Source organism: Erinaceus europaeus, chromosome 10 (assembly GCF_950295315.1).
Source record: "Erinaceus europaeus chromosome 10, mEriEur2.1, whole genome shotgun sequence".
NCBI classification, from domain to species: Eukaryota; Metazoa; Chordata; class Mammalia; order Eulipotyphla; family Erinaceidae; genus Erinaceus; species Erinaceus europaeus.
In genome coordinates, this window is record NC_080171.1 from 5,842,292 (window position 1) to 5,861,110 (window position 18,819).

General features: G+C 38.0%; 1 pseudogene; it reads left to right on the top strand.

Moving 5' to 3' along the window:
- Positions 1–1,508: 1,508 nt before the first annotated feature.
- Positions 1,509–18,819, top strand: part of LOC103107393 (signal recognition particle 19 kDa protein-like) — a 47,519-nt pseudogene continuing 30,208 nt past the window's right edge.

Below are 18,819 nucleotides of genomic sequence, written 5' to 3' on the forward strand. Positions count from 1 at the left end.
CTCAGTTAACCACACACCTTACCAAGCCCAAGCTCCAGGTCCCTGGTTTCAAGACCCCTCACCCATCCCCAACTATGGGGCCAAGCCTTACAAGCAGTAAAGCAGGGCTACTGGTGTCTATCTCTTTCTCTCTCTATCTCCCCTTACCTCTTGATTTCTCTCCCTCTCAATCAAACAAATAGATATTCAAAAGATAATTGGGTTCATTTAAAAAATAAATAATAAAATGTGAAAAAATATTTATTTGTTCTATGAGAGAGAGAAGAAACCAGAACATAATTTTAGCACAGGTTGGGATCAAAGCTTCGTCCTCATGCATGTAAATCTCATGAACTATCCAAATACTATCTCCCTAATTACTATAATGTCTTCTTTCATTCACTGTAGATAAAACTGAGGAATTGCAATATCTTGATAGAAGAGAATTTAATTTCTCTAACTTCTGCTTCCTTCTAAATTAATGAAGGAAAGAATATCTGCTGGTTGGCTTATTTTGAGCTTTAAAGGTAAGTATGTAAAGAATATAGTATCCTTCCAGGAATATTCTAGAATCTTAAAAGGCCATAGTGAGGTTGAGGGAGATGGCAGATAGCAAATGTCTATCTGCAGACAGACTCTCATGCCCGAGATTCCAAGTTCCCAGGTTAAATTCCCTGCACCATTATCCAAAGCTGAGCAGTGCCCTGGTAAATAAATAAATAAATAAATAAATAGGCAATAGTTGCTATTAATAATAAATTATCTTTTCCTAATGAGTCATGCATGAAAAATATTCTAAAATGTACTAGAAACCCAAGAGAGGTAAGGTAAATGGGCCATAGGAAAATAATGAATCAGTGACAGAATCAGCATTTTAATATATCTTTCTCTGTCTGATTTAAAAACTGTGTTCTCTCATTGCCTGTGTTTCACTATTCCAGATAAATTTTTCTGACTGAGGCTGAGTGGGTGGGGAGAGGGTTTTGGGGGCAGGTATGACAGTGCTGAAGTCTCCCCCAGTGCAGTGAGGGTTGGCCCCCACCTGGAGTGTGACCTTGACTAAGAGGTTCACTACTCAGGTGATCTATCTTGCCCATCCTTAATTAAAAATATATTATGTGATCTGGTAGGGACTAATAATTGATATTCACTTTCTGGTCATAAATAACTCAGTTATTTAAATGGCGTCTATGTCTAATACCCTGGGTTAACAGGAATAGCTCTTGGATCTCACAAAGAAATTACTTTATACACCTAGGAATGTTCATGTTTTTGTCATCTTAATCCACTTATAATTATCACAAACAACTCTGTTTTAATTTGATCAAATTCTTTTTATCAGCACACTATCCTGATCCTGGGAGATAGCTCATTATTATGGCATAGAATTTATAAGACCCAAGTTCAATCCTATCACTACCATATGCAGCAGTGAGTGGTGTAGTAGTCTGTCTCTCTCTTTCTCTCTCGTAAATGAATAAATCTTTAAAAATTATCCTACCCTATCAAGAATGACCTTTCCTATAAGCATGGATGAAGAAGTAAGACTAAATTCCCTTGGCAATCTAAATTGTGAGCAGGTAAAATAAAATAAAATAAAATAAAGCAAGAAAAGACTGAGTATATCAGTGTATGCTCTGTAGTAAATAGTGAATATAGTCTCTTACATAATCCTCATGGCAGTCCAGAGCTGAAATTATTTAGTGCTACCACTTTTTTTTTTTTTAAACTAGAGTCTTGCTTGATTCTGGCTGATAGTGGTGCAAGGACCTGAACCAGGGAGTCTAAGGTATAAGAGAGTATGTTTGTATAATCATTATGCAGTGTCCCCTGCCCTTCTCACTTCTTTAGTGAGGATATAGGCATAGAGTTTAATTTTTTTTTTCAAGTCACACAAATAGTAAATATGCCAGAAATGAGATGCAAATTTAGATCTTTGTGATTTTGCATTTCCCATGTTTTTTCTCTTCTTCTGTATTGCCTCTGGCATGTTTTTCTGCTTATAATGTGCTGTCGAGTCCTTAGCATTACTTCAGAACTCTCTGCTCACTAAGTCATAGTTGGCTCTGTGGTTGACTAATTCTTACTCCCCAGAGAATATTCCCTTCTGTGGGGCCTTTTCTTTGTTATGCCAATATCACAGCAGTGGAAAGTTTGGGAAACAATTTCAAGCTACTAAAATCTTAGGTATCACTTGGCAATAGGATTAGCAATTCTACAGTAATTGTGTTTATATGCATTAATATTTCTAAATAGCTGCAGTAGTACTTGACATATAATTTTTCATTACTCACTTATCAAATGCACTCTGTGTCCCCTGTTGCATTTTAAAAGGAGCAGCAGCAGAAAAGAACGAAGGTCCTGCCCTCACAGAGAATGCAGGTTATGGAGGAGGTGAGTAAAAAAAATCAAGCTGGATAACAAACTGCAAGTTCAAGTTGGGATTTTAATTCCTGGAAATACTCCATTAAAAAGCTAACAACTTGGGTAGGGCAGAGAATACAGATCCTGGAAAGGGATGACAGAGGACTTAGTGGGGGTTGTATTGTTATGTGGAAAACTAAGAAATTTTATGCATTTACTGTTGAATGTAAAACAGTAATCCCCAATATAAGAAAAAAAAATAAACTGATAAGTAAGAAAGCAAGGAAGGAAGGAAGGAAGGAAGGAAGGAAGGAAGGAAGGAAGAAGAAAGAAAGAAAGAACCTCTTGTAGACCAGGAAATGATTTTCTCTGTAGAACACACTTTACCAAACCAACCAACTAGCCAACCAACCAACCAACCAACCAACCAACCAACCAGCCAGCCAGCCAACCAACCAGCCAAGTAAGCAACCAACCAAAAACCACCCCAAAATGAAGGACTGGCTTTACCATAAATAGAAGATTCTATATTTGAATATTACCTCCTCATTACCCTCAGTGACTCCAAGAAGTACAGCCATATGGTCTAATTGAAAAATATCTCTAGAGAAGAGGAAGGGAATCTTACTAATGAAACTTACAAGTTTACGATGCACTCAGAAAACAAGGAAAACAATAGAGAAGACTAGATAGTTCTGGTGCGGCAGCCCAAAGCATAACAATAAACACATGCAATTCAAATACACCACCCAGGAAGTGGTGCGGTAGCTAGAGTGCTTGACTAACAAGTTTGGGATCCTGAGTTCAGTCCTTGGCACTGCATATGCCAAAGTGATACTCTAGTTTGTGTTTTTTCTTTTGTTTATAAATAAGTAGATATTAAAAACAAACAAACCATTGACTTCCTGTGGAAAAATTGGCTCACACATTGTATAAATGTATAGTAGTAGATAAGTTTACATAAAACGTATATTACATTATTACTTTGTCTCTTGCTTGACTAAGTTGACTCAAATACTTATTTTTCCTACATGCACTGATTACCTTGAAAATAAATCAGAAAACTGATTAAAATTGAAAACATATTCTTGGAAAAAAAAGTTAACAATTAAGTAAAGATCTAAAGAAAATGGGGGATAGAGCACAACTAAGTGAAGATCTGAGGAAAGTGGAGGATAGAGCGGGATAGAGCATAATGGCTATGCAAAAGATGTCTGAGACTCTGAGTTTCCAGGTTCAATCCTCAGTACCACCATAAGCCAGAGCTGAGAAATGTGTTTCAGTAAAATCAATCATTCAACACATAATCTATCTCTCAAAAAATAAGAGAATGACCACTGTATGTGGTGTGGCAGGCAGACTTATAATAATATTCCATATCCCCAGTAGTCACTGGATTTGATTTTCATCAAGTGATTTTTTTGATGTTACCCTACAATACATATTATACATATGGATCTCAACTAAATCACCTGAGACCCATAATGGAGAGAATTTCCTCCAGCTGGTATTAAGAGAGAATACCAGATTTATGATGTGAGAGAAGAGAGATGATTTTCCACTGCTGAGAGTGAGGGAGCACATGGGAGAGAAGGCTCTAGAAGATTAAAGTAAACTCTGGCTTCCAGTCATAAGAAGAGGAGAACTGCCATTGTACAACTGCAGAACACTGAATTCTGCCAAAAGAAAGTAGGTTTTTTTGTTTGTTTTGTTTTTTCCACCAGAATTATCACTGGGGCTCAGTGCCTGAGTGCCTGCAGGACTCCACTGTTCTGGTATTCATTTATTTATATTTTTCTCTTCTTTATTTCTGTAATTGTTTCTCTGATGGACATGCATTATTTTTTATAGAGGGTGAAAGACAGGAAAAGGTAGAAGGAGAATGACAGAGAGTAGCAAAGGCAGATGCAGTATGGCTTCTCTGCTTGAGAAGCCCCACCTTCTACTCTACCTTCCTCCCTCCCTCCCTCACTGTTGAGGACAGGGGTATGAACTCAGATCCTTGTGAACAGAAATATGTGTGTGCTATTCAATGAGTCACCAGCCAGGCTCTTCCCATATCCCCAGAGAAGAATCAAGTAGCCTTGACTTGGATTCACTGACTGAGATGAGGACATGGATATAAAGGTAGTACCTTGTGCCTCCACTTCTAACCATTAATCTAGTTTACTTACCTAATAATCTCATTTGTATCATAATTTCTTAACTCCTTACCTTTAATTCTGTTGCTTCAAGCCTTTTTGTTGTTATTAGTTACAGCTTCAGTATTTTCATACATAAAGCATTTTGTCTTAGCTTGATAATTTATCTTTTAAAACACTACTCTTTTATTACTTTAATTTAAAGTCTATTCTACCAGAGAGAAGAATGGCTGTTCCTGCCTGTTTTTGTGGTCTATTATCCTGTATGATAGTTTCCCATCCTTTCACTTTAAGGCTATGTTTGTCTTGCTGGGCCAGGTGGGATTCTTGCAAGCAACATATGGTTGGGTTGTGTTTTCTGATCCATCCTCCCACTCTGTGCCTTTTAATGGGTGATTTTAAGCCATTGGAATTTATTGATATTATGGATTGAATGTATTGTAGTGCCATTATTCAATAATGTTTTTATTTGCTCTGATAAATTTTTTATTTGTTCTGGTGACGTTCTTGTTTATAAGAGGTCTTATAGAACCTCTCTCAGGGCAGGTTTGGTGATGGTTGCCTCCTTTAACTGTTGTCTTTCTGAGAAGGTTTTTATCCCTCCATCTAATTTGAATGATAGTCTAGCAGGATACATTATCCTTGGATGAAACCCCTTTACATTCAGGGCTCGATAGATATCTTGCCATTCTCTTCTGGCTTTTAGAGTTTGAGTGGAGAAGTCTGATGATAGTATTATGGGTTTTCCCCCATATGTGACTTTTTGTTTTTCTCTTGTAGCCTTTAGGATTCTTTCTTTATCCTTGATTCTTTTCATTGTAACTATGATGTTTCTTTGTGTCTTCAGGTCTGGGTTGATTCTGTTTGGGACTCTTTGGGCCTCTTGAATCTTAATGTTCTTTCTGTTGTTTAAGTCTGGGAAGTTTTCTTCTATTATTTCCTCTATGATGCTTACTTCCCCTTCCTCTCTCCCTCTGGTAGGCCAGTAATACAAATGTTACTTCTTTTGAGATCATCCCATATGTCTCTGTTGTTGTTTTCAGTGTCTCTCAATCTCACTTTTAGCTCTTCTACCTCTTTCATAGTTTTCTCTAGCTCATCCTCTGTCTGGCTAATTATGTTTTCTGCTCCTGTTAATCTGCTTTCCCTTCCCTCAGTTTCCTTCTTTAGTTCAGTTATGGTATTTGCTTGTACTGATAATTGGCCTTTTAGCTCAGCTATTCAGCTTTCAGTTCTCTAATTACCTCAAGGTAGTTAGTATTTTCCTTAAGGGTCTCATCTGTTATTTCCCTAATTCTGATAGCCCTTTTCTACTATAGTTATCTTCATTTATGTGATTATTAGGTTTATTATTGCTTGGATACTTTTCTTATCTATAGTTACTTCTGACTGATTTGAAGTTTCTTCAGGGCTCCTGTCATGATTCATTGTGGTAGCAGTTTTATTTGCTCTTGATTTAAACATTATTTTTTAATTAATGTGGTTTGTGTTTTTCTGTTTTGTTGTTCTTCAGTTGTTGTGTTTTTATTATAAACCATGTTATACTAAAGTATTTTCATAAATGCAGTCATAAACCTTAGAAATTACAACAATAGCAACTGAAGCAAGGATTGATGCAGTTCAACCAATTCCAGTTAGGCCAAACAACACCTCCAGTCCAAGAGAGAAAAAAAATACAAAAGAAAAAGAAGAGAAAGAAAAAAAATGCAAAGCAAGAATAGACAATTATGCCAGTCTACTGTCCACTATAAATTCTAAGTATAGTAAGAAGAGAAAGGAAAGTAGAAAAGAGAGCTATGCATGCACACACACACACGCAAACACACACTCCACTCTGAGTAAGATTTCTCCCACAAAATAGTTTACAAATGAGTGTAAGTGAATTCAGAGAGCAAAAGAAGGAAAAAAAAGTTTAATTAGGTAGGAGGAGAGAAAAAGGAGAGTGGAAGGAAGAGAGAAACAAGTTCCTCCCACAATGGATAGGACACCTAGTCACCTGTCAATAGAAAAAGCAACAACAGTTAATCTTGGTCAACCTGAAGAGGAGGGAAAAGGGACACACATATATAATAATAGTAATAATAAAATAAAGTAGAGTATAAAACCCTAATAGTCTGTAGCTTGGACCACTTCAGATTTTGCATGGCCTGGCCCCCTTCCTAAATGAAGCAAAGTTAATCAAGGATCCATCTGCATATCAGACTTCAGTCTCAGGGGAAAAAAAGAAGGAAAAAAAAAACTAGTATAGCCACAGGCCCTTTGGAATATAACTAAAATATGTCTACTAGTTATCTACAAAACGGAGACCACTCCAACTCTTCATGTGCACAATTCCAGCCTTTATGTTCATGATTGGTCAACAATTTGTTTGGCTTTGTATGTTAATTATTTTTTCAGCCACCAGGTTCCAGATGGTACCATGATGTCAACCAAACTTCCCTGGACAGACAACCCCACCACTGTGTCCTGGAGCTCTGATTCCCCAGAACCCCACCCCACTAGGGAAAGAGAGAGGTAGGCTCTGGGAGTGTGATCAACCTATCAATGCCCATGTTCAGTGGGGAAGCAATTACAAAAGCCAGACCTTCCACCTTCTGCATCCCACAATGACCTTGGGTCCATACTCCCAGAGGGATAAAGAATAGGAAAGTTATCAAGGGAAGGGATGGGAGACAGAGATCTGGTGGTGGGAATTGTGTGGATTTGTACCCCTCTTATTCTATGGTTTTGTTAGTGTTTCCTTTTCATAAATAAAATAAAATTAAAAAGAAAAATAAATAAAAGTAAAAAATTTTAAAAAAAAGAAGCACCACCACCAACAACAACAACAACAAAAACAAAACAAAACAAAACAAAAAACTCCAGCTAGGTTTTGAAAAAGGCTTGGAATGACAACCCTGGTGAGCCAGGAATCTTGGAAAAGAAAGTCTGATAGGAGCAACTGGCCAGCCTGTGGGGAATGGTTCTGGGGTGGGGGTTAATGGTGAGTTCAGAAATAGTCAAGCCATTGATTTTCCTTTCTTTGTCCTTTTGGCCTTTGTTTGCCAGCCCAAGAATAGGTTATAGGACTCTTTTTTGGTGTCACTCTGACCCCCCCCCCCCCTGCTTATTCACCCTTTCACAGACGGCCCAGATATCTTACCCTCTCCAGAGAATCCCAGGTTGTAAGCTGCTTCTTTTTGGATCTCACACCAGGTGTTGTCTCCAAGTCGCTATCTTGGCTCTGCCCCAATAGATAGCCCCTACTATAAATAGCCCCTACTATAAATATTGTTTATATTCATTCTTTTAATTTTTAAAAATTTCTTTATTGGAGAACTAGTGGTTTACAGTCAACAGTAAAATACAATAGTTTATACATGCATGACATTTCCACTTAAGAATGCAACCCCTACTAGGACTTCCTCTGCCATCATGTTCCAGGACCTGAACACTGTCTCCACTCGAGTCTTTCACTATGGTTCAATATACCAACTCCATTCTAAGATCTGCTTAGAATATTCCCTTCTGATCTTGTTTTTTAACTTCTGTCTATGAGTGAGATCATCCCACATTCATCTTTTTGTTTCTGACTTACCTCATTTAACATGATATCTTCAAGCTCCATTATAAATAATGCTGCTATGAACATAAATGTACACAAATCTTTTTGGATGGGTGTGTTGGGTTCCTTATGATACATCACCATCATTCTTTTAATTCTTTCCTTCTATTTATTTATTTACCAATTATTTAGCCATGTTTTATGGTGATTCCTGGGATTGAACTTGGGACTTCTGTTGTCTCAGGTATGAAAGTCTCTCAGCCCATTTTTACCCTACTACAATAAATAAAATATTTTAGGTTAAAAATCTTTTCAATGAATATTTATATGAAAGAAAATTCCTACCAATTCCTTTCTTCCTAGCATATTGCTCTTTTATTTTTGAAAGAAATATTACTATTTATTGAATCACTGGCAGGTGAGACAATCAACTGAAAGAGGTTTGAAACTTGATTGCATCCTAACTTGCTCTTCTTTAATCTTTGGAGTCTCACATTCTTCACATGGGAAATGAAGACAGTCTGGCATAATATAAAACCAGTACTTAGAAAAGCATTCACAGAAGTGCTTCCTTGCATTGCTCCCTGGAAATCTATATCTATATGTTTTCATCTATAACAAACAAAAATATATTCATAGTGTCAAGTCCTCTTAGATTAAGTAGTCCTCATCTTATTAGCATTCTCTGTGATCTTGCATAAAGTATCTATTTTCTCCTCCTTGTGATTTAGCTTCTGCATCTAAATAATGAGAAATCACACATAGTTGTTAGCCAACTCCTTCATACACTGAGTATCTGTGGTTTTACACAGTGAACACCTACCAAGTCAGACACAGGATCTGGTAAGTCCTATCATCTCTTGGATACAATGGGTTTGTCTGACACTACATTTAGTTGTACATGAATACTGCCTAAGAAATTCTTCTTTATATAAATAGGTTCCTATTCCATATATTTTCTCTTCAGATAGTTGCATTTTAGCTTCTACTTTTAAGAAGTAAAATGAAGCCCAAGAATTTTTCAACTTCTCTGAAATGAAATAAAATAAAATACTGACACATAAGCCCAATGTATATATCTCTGAGAAATTTAACCAAGGCCCAAATAATGAAAATACAAGAAGCACAGAAGAAGATGAAAAAAATCACAAATACAGAGACTATTTAAGAAATAACAAATGAATAGTGAATATGACTTTATTTCTATACATTTGATATAATAGATGAGTGATCTTCAAGGAAGAAGCACCTAGAAAAACTGATTCTGATAAAAACAAAAATTAGTAAGCCAATAAGCATAGGAAAACTGAACAGTGCATGTATCATATCCCTTTCTACTCAGCACTGCGACTTGAGTATCTCACATTTTCTGGAACATAGTAATCATTCAAATGCTTCTTTAATGATAAATGAAAATAAATATTAGACTGATAGAATTTAAGAAAGTAAATAAATTTGAGACAACACATAAAAAACTTGTCTTAATGTATAGAAACTCAAGCTGGAATAAAATTTTCAACACATGCATACCATCCATGTAAGTAAAACTATAAACCCAAGCTTCTAGTCAAGAAAATTTATTGAGAATGTGAATTATCCCCAAAAGTAATCTAAACATTGGTACAGGTTACCAAAATTTCAATAGTTTTTTTAAGTTAAAAGTTTACAAGAGGGAGCGGGAGGGAGAGGTGCACTCCAGGTGAAGCAGACATATTACAGAGCATACTGAGCTAGGTATAAGCACCTGGTCCGAAACTATAGGGGGAAGCTTCATAAGTGGTGAAATATGTTGCATGTCTCTCTCCCTCTCCCTCTCTCTCTTTCTGTCCTCCCTTCCATCTCAATTTGCCTCTGTCTCTATGCACTTTTTAAAACAATACTTTAAAAAATTTTTTTAAATCTATTTAAAAGCTTACTAGAATTCCATTTCAAAAAAGAAAGTTGGAAGCCCCCAAAATAACATATGATAGAGGGATGGGAAAAAGTTCACCCAGTAAAGCACATGCCTTCCTAGGTGCAAGGCCCTGTTTCATGACCCACATCCCATGGGAGCACTATAGATGACACCCATCAGTTATATGGACAGTGTGAGCAGTGCTGTGTTGTTGTTCCTCTATCTTGTGCATGTGTCACACTCTCTTTCATAAAAAAAAATGAAATAGAAAAATTCTGCTGAGGAAGTTGCTTAGCATGAATATACATGAATGAAGCCTTGAGTTTATTCCCTACAGTTACATTAAAAAATGCAATACATCTATAAATTAGGGAAAATATATACCTGAAAGAAAAAGTGTATGATAGTTTTCAGTGAGTCAATAAATGCAGCAAGTGAGTAGAAAGACCTAAAAAAGTCACCATAATGTACCTAATGAAATAGTTTATACTTGGGGGTAGATACCCTCCTCACCTATTTCCTATTTCACTTTCCTCAATCACTCCAAATCTAACCTTACTAAAATAAGGACTACAAAAGCTGAATAAGGACAAGAGACAGGCATAGTTTAATGATGACTCTTTAATTACTACCAGGCCACCCCATCACCTGGGACCCTAGTCAGGGAATACTAGGATTCCCACACAGACGTGATAGGCATAGACCTTGAATAGACCCCTCTCTCCACTGTCACTGGTCATCTCCATCAGGAACAACATAATGGACCCCTTTGTGGGCCCCTATGAGACCTTGCCCTCAATGTGGATCAACAAGGGTGTGGAGTGTTCCATTCCTGAAGGGAGTTTGGACAACATATTCCACCTACCACCAGAGGAAGATGGAGCCTAAAATTAGTGCAGCCTGGAGTGTTCCTAGCCGTGACCACAGAATGTGAGCTGAGACCTACAGGGATGCAGAGGCTATATAGGTTCATGTGCTGAATATGGGCCCCACATCAAATCAATGGATTTTGCAGTTAACAATATTCTTACACCTTCCCCATATTTGGGAGCTACTTTCTTCTCTGATCCAGCTTTCTAATCCTTGTTCCAACTATGACACCATATCCACAGACAATAACTTGGGTCCATCACTCAGGCAAAAACTAACAAAATCATAGGTCCCTTGGAATATACCTAAAATAGGCCTACTACCTTTTTCCCAAAATGGAGACCCACAAATCTTCATCTGTAATATTCTTGCCTTTAGGCTCATGATCAGTCAATAATCTGTTCTGCTTTAAATATTAACTCTTTTTCAGCCACCAGGTTCTTGATGTTACCATGATGCCAATGGGACTTCTCTGGGCAGACAACCCCATGAATGTGTCCTGGAGATCTGCTTCCCCAGAACCTCTATTCACAAGGGAAAGAGAGAGACAGGCTGGGAGTATGGATCAACCTGTCAATGCCCATGTTCAGTAGAGAAGCAATTACAGAAGCCAGACATTCCATCTTCCACACCCCATAATGACCCTGGGTCCATACTCCCGTAGGGATATAGAATAGGAAAGCTATCAGGGGAGGGGATGGGATATGGAGTTCTGGGGGTGATAATTGAACTCCTTTTATCCTATGGTCTTGTCAGCATTTCCATTTTATAAATAAAAATTATAAAAATTAAAAAGTGTGATATATATGATGAGAAGGTCAAGAAGTGGAGATACTTTTGTGACAATATCAAAATATACTACCAGAGGAGTAGTTCTGTTCTTTTTTATTATTTAAGAAAGGAGACATTAACAAAATCATAGGATGGGGGGGTACAACTCCACACAATTCCCGCCAACCAATCTCCATATCGCATCCCCTCCCCAACAGCTTTCCCACTTTCTATCCCTCTGGGAGCATGGACCCAGGGTCCTTGTGGGTTGCAGAAGGTGGAAGGTCTGGCTTCTGTAATTGCTTCCCCGCTGAACATGGGCATTGACTGGTTGATCCATACTCCCAGTCTGCCTCTCTCTTTCCCTGGTAGGGTGGGTCTCTGGGGAAGTGGAGCTCCAGGACACATTGGTGGGGTCTTCAGTCCAGGGAAGCCTGACCGGCATCCTCATGGCATCTGGAACCCGGTGGCTGAAAAGAGAGTTAACATACCAAGCCAAACAAATTGCTGAAGAATCATGGACCCAAAGGTTGGAATAGTGGAGATGAAGTGTTGGGGGGTACTCACTGCAAACTCTAGTGTACTACTGCTTTCAGGTATATATTTGCCCTAGTTTATGGATACCTGTGAACATATGCTCTATCTCCTGGAACCTAGTCTATATCTGGGTTTTGGGACTTTCTTAGGAAGTGAACCACCTGGGATGGAATTAGAGAATACTATGAAAGGAAAGGTCTTACACTAGTGATGAATGTTGTTAAAATTCGGAGGCTCTAGCTGGCCGGGCTAGCTTCACGGGCGGGTAACAGAGACGTGGAGACATACGGCTGGGCAGGGAAGCTGTATTTCTTTATTTAGGAACAACGATTCATAAACTAAACCAAACTAATCACCAAACAGAACTCTGCTGCCTCTTTCCCCCCCGTGGCAGCGCCAAGCACTCTCTAACTCTGCAACTCTCCAACTCTGACTCTGGAACTATGGAGCCCTCTGCAACCCTCTCGGGGTTCCTTGGGGTGGGGCCAAGCTGGCCGTGAAATTAGCAGGACTGATCCAATTTTCTTGGTGGGGGAGAGCTAGAACAAACCAATGTAAAGCATACAACAGATGAAGCTGAAGGGGTGTCATTCCACACCTGAAGTCTGAAGTGAAGCATGCTGGGGTGACACTCGTTGCATTGATTAGGTTGTGATCAGTGGATGCAATATTATTTGATAAGAATTGGGAGAAGCATATGGGAAAGTGAGCCCTACCCTAGGGTCCCAGGACTGGGGGAAGTTTAGGCTCTATAGTGGAAATGTGAGGTTCCTGCTGTCTTAGGGTTCAAGAAGACAATGGATAGTTATTGTTATAATGACATTATTTGATAATTGGGTTAACTTTGAAAAGTCCCTTTGTTAAACATACAATCAATTTTCCCCCTCTCATATTAATTAAATAGTTATTTATATGACTACAATTTAATAGGTGTGTACATAAACACCATTCCCATCACCAAAAGATTGTGTCCCATCCCACCCTCCCACCCCCACCGGCCCAGGAAGCCACATGTCCACTCCCCCTCACCACAGGGTTTTTACTTTGGTGCCCTACTTTCAATTTAGTCAGGTCTTGCTTTTAGTTTCCCTTTCTGATCTTCTTTCTCAACTTCTGTTGATGAGTGGGATCATCCCATACTCATCTTTATCTTTCTGATTTAGCTCACTTAACATAATTCCTTCTCGCTCTGACCAAGATGGGTTAGAGTAGTTCTGTTCTACAAGTGTTCTACAAGAGCAGTGGTAGCTTCATGATGAGTGAGATAAAATAGAGAATACAGAAATGGATCCACAGCCATGTGAGATACACGAAAGGTGACATGCTTGTAATAAGAACGTGCTCTAAGTCATTTTCCTTTTTAAAGTATTTTTATTTTTTTATTACTCAATAGAGGCAGAGAAAAGTTGAGAGGGGAGAGGGATATAGAGAGGGTGAGAGACAAAGAGACACCTGCAGCCCTACTTCACCACTCATGAAGCTTTCCCCCTGTAAGTGGGGACCAGCAGCTTCAACCCAGGCCCTTGTTCACTACAGTTTGAGTGCTTAACCAGGTGTGCCACCACCTGGACTCTGCCATTTTCATTTATAAAATCAATTGGCAGCTATATTATAGCATACACATATATTCAATGATAAAATTTTCAATATTAGGAAAATGAAGTCAACCTAGAAAAATATTCTTGAATGAGGACATATTTTTCTAAAGATGTCATCATTTAGAAATATAAACATACAGGATTTAGAAATGGTACAGAAAACTAAAGAAATTTAAATTTTAAACAAATATATTTTTAAAAAGTATTGTACTGTGTATGTAATTGTTATAATGATTTGACACAGAAAAGAACTCAATAAAAGATGAGTATTGTGGCCAGGCAGTGGTGAACCTGGCTGAGTGCACACTTTATCATTCACTAGGAAATGAGTTCAAGTCCCCAAACCCCACCTGAAGGAGGGAAGCTTCATAAGCAGTGAACAAGTGTTGCAAGTGCCTCTTTTTCTCTTTCTGTCTCTATCTCCTCCTCCACTCTCAATTTTTTCTGTTAAGCAAAAAAAAAAAAAAAAAAAAAGAAAAAGAGAAGAAAGGGAGGAAGGAAGGAAAGCAGGAAGGGAGTTGGGGAGGGAAGGAGGGATGGATGGAGGAAGCAAGGAAAAAAAAAAAAGGCCACTGAGAGCAGTGAATTTATTATGCTGGCACTGAGCACCAGTGATAACCCTAGTGGCAATAAAAAATTGTAAGTGAAAAGTTTTTATATGGGTACTAGTTCCCATTATGTCCTTACAGTCTGAACATATATACTTACCTTGGTTCCTTCCAAGAATAACAGTGGAGTGATATTAAAGAAATAATAGAGTATGGACTACAAAACTAAAGAAATGATAAGAGGAAATACACATATGGGAGATGTCAGTAATATTTTACAAATACTTAGTGTAGCGATTAGAAAATTGATGTCTTGATAAAGACAAACTAACACAGATTAAATTGTACAAAGTCCAATTCTTATTCCACCAATATTTTTCTTTAATTTCAACTTCTACTTCTCACTTGCATTCCCTTTAATTCCATGGACTATACTATGCTTAATACATATCTTGGAGTTCATAAGGAATCTTAAATATTTATATGATTTTCTTTACATAAATAGTTGTTTTTTGGTCTTTTTTAACTGAAAACCTTATTATAGTTCATATTTCTTGAGTTCTTTCTATTGTTTTGTGTTTGTTTTACTGCCAATTGTGAATAATACCAAAACATTTACAAAAGTATACTGTTCTGACTACACAAGTTCAGCAATTATCAACACATACCTAAATTTTTCTTGATGCCTTTATACTGTAATTCATGCAATCACTCCATTATCTTGAAGCATTTTTTTTTTTTTAATTTTCAAGTCCTTAGTCCGCACTTCAAGGGAGGAAGCGGTGAAGCAGGGCTGCAGGTTTCTTTCTGTCTTTCTCCCTCTTTATCTCTCCCTCTTTTCAATTTCTGCCTGTCTTTATCAAATAAATAAATAAGATAATAAAAAAGCACACAATAAACAGGTGTATATGATGGTCATATACACTGAACATAAACCAGTCCTGTGTGGCGAAGAACAGTAAGTATACAATTAGTAGAATTAATACACAACTTCTTATTTGCTGCTCAGTATATACGGCATACAATTAAGGCTTCCTCTCAGATTCAACTTTTGTGTTTCTTAGAGCTGAATAGAATTTTAGAATTTGTTTAGGTTTTTCAGATTTCTGAGCCCCTGTGTTCACTTTAACATTATTTTTAATGGACAAATGAAAATAGCTTACATGTTCATGTAAGTATCTCCCCAGGCCACAGGATACTTCCACCAGAAACTTGAAAATATATCATGGCATTTCAGTTCATTAAAAATCAAGAAAGTTCCTTCCAAATCTATCCATTTTTTTTTTTGTTGAAAATGGTAAGATTTCATTTGTTTCAATAGCTGAGTAATAGTCCACGAGAAATGTTCACCACATCCCCTTTATTTATCCATCTAGACATAAACACACAAGCTATTTGCATGTTTTGTCCATCAAAAATCAAGTTCAATGAGCATAAGGGCCCAGAAACCTGAAAATGCTAAGCATACCCTAAAATGAAGTAAATAACTAAGCAAAACAAAAAGCTGAGCCCCAAAGGAGACCTAAATTATATGCATTATATACCGAGTCACAAAAAAGAAGTTGTGTGTGAATGATATTAAAAGTGAATATAAATTTAGCCCATATCATGATATTGCTACCTTGGGAGGATGGTTGAAGAGATGTGACTTGATCACTAGGGACCAGTTGGGATGAATGAAAGTAGAAAGAGTGCTATGTCTTCTTGGTAACTAGTGTGACCTTAAGAGATAATATCTGAAACTGAAAAATCAAGAAGTAAGAGAAAGCTTATCATTTACAAAGACAAAATTAAATGTAGGGGGCCAGGTGGCGGCATGCCTGGTTGAGTGCACATGTTACAATGCACAACGGGAAAGCTTTGCAAGTGGTGAAGCAGGGCTGCAGGTGTCTCTCTGTCTGTCTCCATTCTCTACCACCCCTTTCCTTCTCAATTTCTGGATGTTTCTAGCCAGTAAATAAATAAAAATATTTTTTAATTAAATTAAAAAAAATAATGTCAGCAGAAAGCAATCTTTGGATAGCAAAATTAAAAGGGCAAAAATGGGACAGAAACAAATATATATATATAAAACCTTGTTATCCTAGTGGAACTTTTAGATTATGCATCTGTATTATTTTTCTAAAAAGTAAAGTAGAAGTCAAAGACATGAGTTGAAAATGTTTAAAAATCAAACAGAGGAGATAGTATAATGGTTATACAAAAAATCATCATGCCTGAGATACTGACGTCCCAAAGTTTAACCCCCTGTACCACTATAAACCAATAAATATAATAATTATAATGATATAATAAAATATACACAAGCATATGAGAAGAAACAAAGTTTCAATAGACGATCACATATTCAAATTTCAATAAGTAAATATTTTCATCTATAATATTAGCAAAATATATAATATTCAGTTGTTAAAGAAACATAAAAATGAACATTATAATAAAGTGCTGGTAGAATTATATAAATTAACCTGCTTTGGGAGGTAAAAGGACAGTTTTTATGAAAGGTTAAAATACGATTGCAATTGAGCAAATCTGTTTTTTTCTTTTGTTGTTGTTTGTTTGTTTTTGTTGCCTCCAGAGTTATTGCTGGGGCTCGTTTCAAGCACTATAAATCCACTGCTCCTGGAGGCTATTTTTTTCCATTTGTTGCCCTTGTTGTTTATCGTTGTTGTAGATATTATTATTGCTGTTATTGCTGTCATTGTTGGATAAGACAGAGAAAATGAGAGAGGAGTGGAAGACAGAGGGGGAGAGAAAGCCTGTGAAGTGACCCCTCTACAGGTGGGGAGCCGGGGCCTGGTGACACACCTGGTAGTGTTATCATGTGCAAGGGCCAGGGCCAAGTCACAGGTCCCCACCTGCATGGAACATGGAGCAGTGCTGCAGCTGTCTCTCTTTCCCTTTAGGTCTCTCTCCCTCTGTATCTGTCTGTCTCTCACTGTCTATCAAAGAGAATGGGAAAAATAGCTACCAGGTGCAAAGTGAAGAGGTCCAGCAATAACCCTGATGGAAACAAATAAACAAAACCTTCTGAATAGATGAAACTATGCCCTCAACATATATCAAACAAACAAACAAACAAAAAATATCCAAGACATGTAAAGAACCTGTAAAACCCAACAACTTCTATTAAAAATCGGGCAAAGTGCTGATCACACATCTCACCAGGGGAGATATACAGGTGGCCAACACACACATTAATATAATTCCTTATTACTTATTGGCAGAGAAACTCAAATAAAATAAGATAAACAATGAGAAACCACCTCACACCTGGGGAAATGGCCGATATCGAGAATAGTAAGAAATGCTGAAAAGGGAGTGCAGAAAAAGAAACACGATTAGACGGGCAGTGAGAGTAGAGTTTTTTGCAGGGTCTATAGAAAACAGGGTCTGGGGCTGGGTGGTGGCACACCTGGTTGAGCGCACATGTTACTGCGCTCAAGGAAATGGGTTCAAGCCCCCGTCCCCATCTCACCCACCAAGGGGGAAGCTTCATGAATGGTGAAGCGGGGTTGCAGATGTCTCTCTCCCTTCCTCTCTCCTTCCCCATACCCTCTCAATTTCTGGTTGTCTCTATCCAATAAATAAAGATAATTAAAAAGAATTAAAAATAGAAAACAGGGTCTCATACTTGCAGGGTACATAATCTACAGGGCAAGCTATTTTCCAGCCCCTGGATCATATTTGTGAACCTGCTCTGACCATCCCAGTTCACTGGTATCCTTTAGACCATTTATGTTTAAGAATCTGTTTCTAAACTTCAATCTTCTCATGGTGTAAAGACCTTCAGAGATTCTCTTTTTAAAATTTTCAAAATTATCTTTATTTATTGGATAGAGATTGCCAGAAATGGAGAGGATAGGAGAGATCAAGAGGGAGAGAGACAGACAGACACGTGAAGCCCTGTTACACCACTAGCAAAGCTTTCCTTCTGCAGGTGGGGGCCGGGGGCTCATACCTGGGTCCTTGTGCACTGTAATGTGCACTCAACCAGGTGAGCCACCACCTGGCCCCCAGATATTCGTTATCTATGTGGAGCACATATGTCCTTAGCACAAGAATAGAGCAATAGACTCTCTGGTGTTCTTTATTCAGTTTGATTGTCTTTATAGTTTCAATTTCTCCTCTGAGAAATTGAATTCACCCTTTATTTTTTTATTTGTATGTATGTATGTATATATGTATGTATGTATTTACTGCCTCCAGGGTTATCACTGGGGCTCGGTGCCTGCACTATGAATCCACTGCTCCTAGAGGCCAATTTTTCCCTTTTGTTGCCCTTGTTGTTTATTGCTGTTGTTATTGTTGTTGCCGTTGTCGCTGTTGGATAGGACAGAAAGAAATGGAGAGAGGAGGGGAAGACAGAGAGGGGGAGAGAAAGATAGACACTGGCAGACCTGCTTCAAGCTTGTGAAATGCCCCCCTTCCATATGGGGAGCCTGGGGCTCAAACCGGGATCCTTAGGTCAGTCTTTCTGCTTAGTGTCATGTGTGCTTTACCCACTGTGCTACCATCCACTCCCCTTCCTGATAACAATACAACCCCCACTAAGTGCTCTGTCATCCTTTTT